The sequence below is a fragment of the Phyllobates terribilis genome, unplaced genomic scaffold (assembly GCF_046119375.1).
Source record: "Phyllobates terribilis strain yellow unplaced genomic scaffold, ASM4611937v1 Scaffold_88__1_contigs__length_6355796, whole genome shotgun sequence".
NCBI lineage: Eukaryota > Metazoa > Chordata > Amphibia > Anura > Dendrobatidae > Phyllobates > Phyllobates terribilis.
The window spans coordinates 5,151,700-5,157,070 of record NW_027362848.1 but is presented as its reverse complement, the minus strand read 5'-3'; the positions used below and the strand labels follow the sequence as shown (position 1 = coordinate 5,157,070).

The window sequence follows — 5,371 nt, the reverse complement described above, 5'->3', positions numbered from 1 at the left end:
AGATTCTGATGACGTCACATTACATCATTATTATCTATGGGAATAACAGATGGACAGAACTGGAGAGGTGAGGACTCTGGAAATGTCTGTAGTGAGATTTATTAATGTGTCTCTCCATAACCAGAGATTAATCACGGGGCCTCCACCTCACCCCCTGATACATGAGGACATCAATGACCAGAAGATCCTAGAACTCACCTACAAGATGATTGAGCTGCTGACTGGAGAGGTGACACTGCTGGGAATGCTGGGACATTATACAGTAACGCTATGAAGGGATCGGGGGGATGACGGTATCATTGTATGTGTCAGGTTCCTATAAGGTGTCAGAATGTCGCCCTCTATTTTTCCATGGAGGAGTGGGAGTATTTAGAAGGACACAAAGATGTGTACAAGGACGTCATGATGGCGGTTCCCCAGCCCCTCACATCACCAGGTAATAGACAGGACTGAACACACACGGCCTATAATTGTATGTAAAGAATGAATTCAGTCCTTGTATGTGTTTCCTCCAGATCTATCCAGTAAGAGGACAACACCAGAGAGATGTCCCCGTCCTCTTCTTCCACAGAACTGTAAACAAGAAGACCCCAATGTTCCTCAGGATCATCAGGTAGATGGAGAGAAGGTGTCATGAGATCTCCCCTATGATATGTAGACTGCTGTGAAGGTCTTGTGCTCAGTCTTTTTTTATCCACCAGTATTATATATTTTATACTTGTGTAATGAGAACGGTGGAGATGGCAGGATTAGAGATGATCATAGATGGGACTTCTCCATCTGTCTGTGACTTTTACAATATTTGTTTCAGGGTGAAGATCTGACCCATATTAATACTACAGAGACATATGTGAGGGGTGATGAGCGGTGTAAAGAGGAGATTCCTACATATGACTACCCAGGTGAGTAGGAACCACTAAATACAGAGAAGTCGTCACAGATTCTTCTCAGTCCCTGTCTGTGGCTGCTTTATCGGTGATGTAGTCCAGCTGTATCACAATTGTGTGATCACCATTTTGCCTCTAGACCACAACATTCTCCTCCATCTGAAAATGTTCAAATTACTTTGGGAAATTGTGAGAGCCCTTTTCTATAGAACTTACAACCTGGAGGATCCACCTCCCCCTGGGATTACAAGACACTGTCCATTACCTGCCCAGATCTGTAAACTACAAAGCCAAATGACAGCGTATGTAGAATGTGCTGACAAGTGAGAAAATCAGTTGAAGAAAAATATTATGATGGGCCTGTAAGAGAAAGCGGAGGGTAATGATGGTGTTGGGTTCCTAGATCCCTGATATCTTATTGGATAAATCTACCTTCTCTACCTTCTGTGCTGCTGAATGTGCTCATATGGTACCTACAAGACCAGGTCCAGTCTTTCTGGCCAAACTTCACATTTATGATCTACAACATTAAATGTGCAGTGAGGGCCAAGTGTGAATTTCTGTACAATAACAGCCGAGTTTCCCTTTATCCTGACTGTTCAATTTCTTTTCAAACCAACTAACTTCAAATAGGATCGCGATAATGTACACAAAATTTACACTGTGCCATGATATATCTCTAAGCTGTGCGTGGCTGATGGCTGTAATATACATTTATTCACACCTGCAGGAGATGTGTTGGCTCCAGCCCTGGTTTCATGGATTCACTCCACGTCATAAATTCCATTATGTTTTCAATCCTAAGGAATTCAGATTACTGCACAATCTCTCCTGAAATGGGGGCGCTAATACTTTCTCTACTGTTCTGGTCAGAACTCATAGTAGCTCCAATGGTCTACCATATATGAGTGTGACTCCGGTTTAGTGTTGGATTTCTCCCCTCATACATACATTGTTGTTGGGGATGTTACATGCTTATATATTCTTTCTTTTTTCACAAGTTCATTCTGTATGATGGTTTCATTGTGGTGGGATCGGCCGGCCTCACTTATGTGACTCTGTAACTCCCTGGTAGTCTTTCAAAAAGATCTCCATTATCTCTTCCAAATGCCCGAAATCTAAATTTAAGACCCCTCAGCTCTGCAGTATTATAAAAAAGTTCACTTTAAATGTCTAATATGTCTTCTCATCTGACAGAAAATATTGGCCCTTACGATAGTTTAGATTCCCAAGAGCCATCGAGCCCCATACTCCAATTACCCCAGGGAGGTTTCACCACCAGTTACTCATTTTTCTCTGATGGAGACTGTTTAGTTTGATCATTTCAGTAGATGTTTTATTGTGTATAATCACAGTTTTTGACTTTGTAATCCTCTGATTTAACCCCTTCCCACAGTCAGTTTTGTGTTTCTAAACAGGCCCCATTTTTCAAATCACTTTATGTGATGATAACTTTGGAATTCTTCACAAAGGATAATAGGAAACAAATGTACGTTACAAATAATATTCCAACTTCTTTTGAATCTGACAATACCCTATATATGGTTGTACACTACTGTCTGGGCACATGGTAGGTTAAGAAGGGAAGGAGCGACATTTAGCTATTTGAATGCAGATCTTGCTGGAATAGTTAGCAGACACAATGTATTGGGGGCACTGTTCATGGTCACCTGGAAGCTCAAAAGATGGCCACCACGAACAGGCTTGCCTTATCTAACCCATTTACAGATTTCACAAATTAATAATAATAATAATTTTTTTTATTTTTATAGCGCCAACATATTCCGCAGCACTTTACAAATTTTAGGGGGGACTTATTCAGACAATACAGAATAAGCATATCTCATATCGAAAGGAGTGAGGGCCCTGCTCGCAAGCTTACAGTCTATGAGGAAATGGGGGAGACACAAAAGGTAGAATGTACATATATTGTATAATGCAGCCTTGATATACTAAATAGGATAAATAATACATGGACTGGTCGCCTGCCAGTATGTGTGCAGTCCTGACCGAGGCTATTATGTGCATGGTTGGTATGAACCTTAACTTGAAGAAGATTTTAATATGGGGGAAAACTGGGATGGACAACTGGGATGGACAGATAGTGTGTGGAGTCGATACGCCAGTCTAAAGAAATGGGTTTTTAGGGTCCACTTGAAACTGTGGGTATTGGGAATTAATCGAACTGTCCTGGGTAGTGCATTCCAAAGAATTGTCGCAGCACGCGAGAAATCTTGGAGACGGGAGTGGGAAGTTCGGATTATGGAGGATTTTAGTTTTAAGTCACTGGCAGAACGGAGGCCACGTGTAGGGTGGTAGACTGAGACAAGGGAGGAGATGTAGGGGGGTACTGAAGCATGGAGCGCTTTGTGGGTAAGCGTGGTAAGTTTAAATTGAACTCTATATTGGATGGGTAACCAATGCAATGACTGGCACAGGGAAGAGGCATCGGTGTAGCGGTTGGCGAGGAATATGATCCTGGCTGCTGCGTTAAGGACGGATTGGAGAGGGGAGAGTTTAGTAAGAGGGAGCCCGATAAGTAGAGAGTTGCAGTAGTGCAGACGAGAATGAATAAGAGCTACAGTAAGAGTTTTTGCCGAGTTAAAGGTGAGCAAAGTCCTGATTCTTGAGATGTTTTTGAGGTGTAGATGACATGAACGAGCGAGTGATTTGATGTGAGGAGTGAAGGAAAGATCTGAGTCAAAAATGACCCCAAGACAGCGGGCTTGTTGCTGGGGAGTAATGGTTGAGCCACAAACGGAAATGGCAATATCGGGCACAGGTAGGTTAGTGGAGGGAGGAAATACGAGTAGTTCAGTTTTTGACAGATTCAGTTTTAGACAGAGGGAGGACATAAATTACTTCATAAATTTACGTCATAAACACAAATTACTTTGCTCATCATCCTTTAACCCCTCTACATGGATCTGGACTAACACAGAGATCCCTAGGCTTGGGTCACTGTGTTACCTGCAAACTCAGAGAAAATACGAACTCAGAAGACACAAGAGTAGACAGTAAACGGGCCGGGGTCACAACAGGAAACAAATACACAAGCCGGGAGCTGAGCACAGAGGACTGAACCAGAGGAGAACAAGGCTGTATCTAGCAGCTTCCGGCAATATGCTTCCAGCTTTAGTAGGGTGCGGTGCTTTCCAAATTGCTGAAGCAAGGAGCAGATTACTCCAGCTGGACAACACACACACACATACTGCCAGACTGGATGGTACTACAGGTCCCAGGCACCCTAATCTTAGTGGCTGGACAGAGCCTGCGCCGCCCAGAGCTTCTGGTTCTGACGTCTCTTCCATCACCAGCGCCACCTGCAGAATGAATAAGGCTCCTGGTGACAAAAGCAGACAAGTCACACAAGTCGGAGCAGGAGGAGAAGTAGACGACCCAGAGGAGATGGGACACACCTTTTGCAGAAGCCCTAATGTAACAAAATGGCAAAAAACCAGAGCTGTAGAAATCCCCATAAAGTGACTCCATTTTGGAAATTATAACCCTCAGTGAAATAATCTATAGGAGTAGTGACTATTTTGACTCCACAGTCACTCTCCAGAAATTAGCACGCAGTGGATGTTGGAGAGTGAAAATTGCAAATATGCCATTTTATTACCCAACACATAGTGCCCAGATTGTGCTCCAGGAGACACACACCATAAATTAAGTGGGTTCTTCTCATTATAGTAATACCAAATACATGGATGCTAGATGAGATTTAGGCACATAAACTACTGCGAAGCTCAGAAGCGAGAAGGATATCTGACTTTGGAAGAGCTGATATTGCTAGATTGGTTTATGGAAGCCATGTTGCTTTTCAAAAGCCTTTGAGCCACTAATAATGTGGAAACCTCTGTTTTTCCATTGACAGATGATGGATCTGAGTGGGGACTTGTTTTTTGTGAGATGAGTAGAAGTTTTTATTGGTATTATTTTCGCCTACATAACATCATTTTGTGTCTTTTTATTCCATATTTGGGAGGCAGAATGAAAAAACAGTTGAACACCACGCTCTACTGGTCCATCCTATGAGGTTTTCTATTAGACAGTCATTGTTCTGGTGAATAAGTGAATTTTTTTTTATATAACTTGCCTTTTTACGGACAATTTAAGTAGAAATGTTAAAACATATAAAATTCAAGGATTTTTTATTAAAAATAATAATTGTTCTTATTCTTGGCAGATGTCTGTACCAGGAGATCAGAGGGACAGCTGACATCTTCAATTTTCAAATCAGATAATTTTCAGATCCAACAGGATACAATTGAAGTGAATGCCATTTCTCCAGATTTACCATCATCGCTTCACAGCCAAGATCTGTCATCTGATCCTTTGAAACAGGTCCTGTCTTCTGATTCATTACCGACTACTAAGGAAAATCAAAGTCACAAAATAAGCATTAAAAAACAAATTGCTCCTAAAGCAAAGAAGCCATTTTCACGTTCAGAATATGGAAATAGTTTTCCTCTCAAAAAGTC

General features: G+C 41.9%; 1 long non-coding RNA gene across 1 annotated transcript; it reads left to right on the top strand.

Annotated features, from left to right (window-relative positions):
- Positions 1-346: 346 nt before the first annotated feature.
- LOC141197807 (uncharacterized) lies at positions 347-902 on the top strand. The gene is made up of 3 exons (XR_012269859.1): positions 347-436; positions 516-613; positions 812-902. It is a non-coding gene; the product is annotated as an uncharacterized lncRNA (long non-coding RNA).
- Positions 903-5,371: the final 4,469 nt, after the last annotated feature.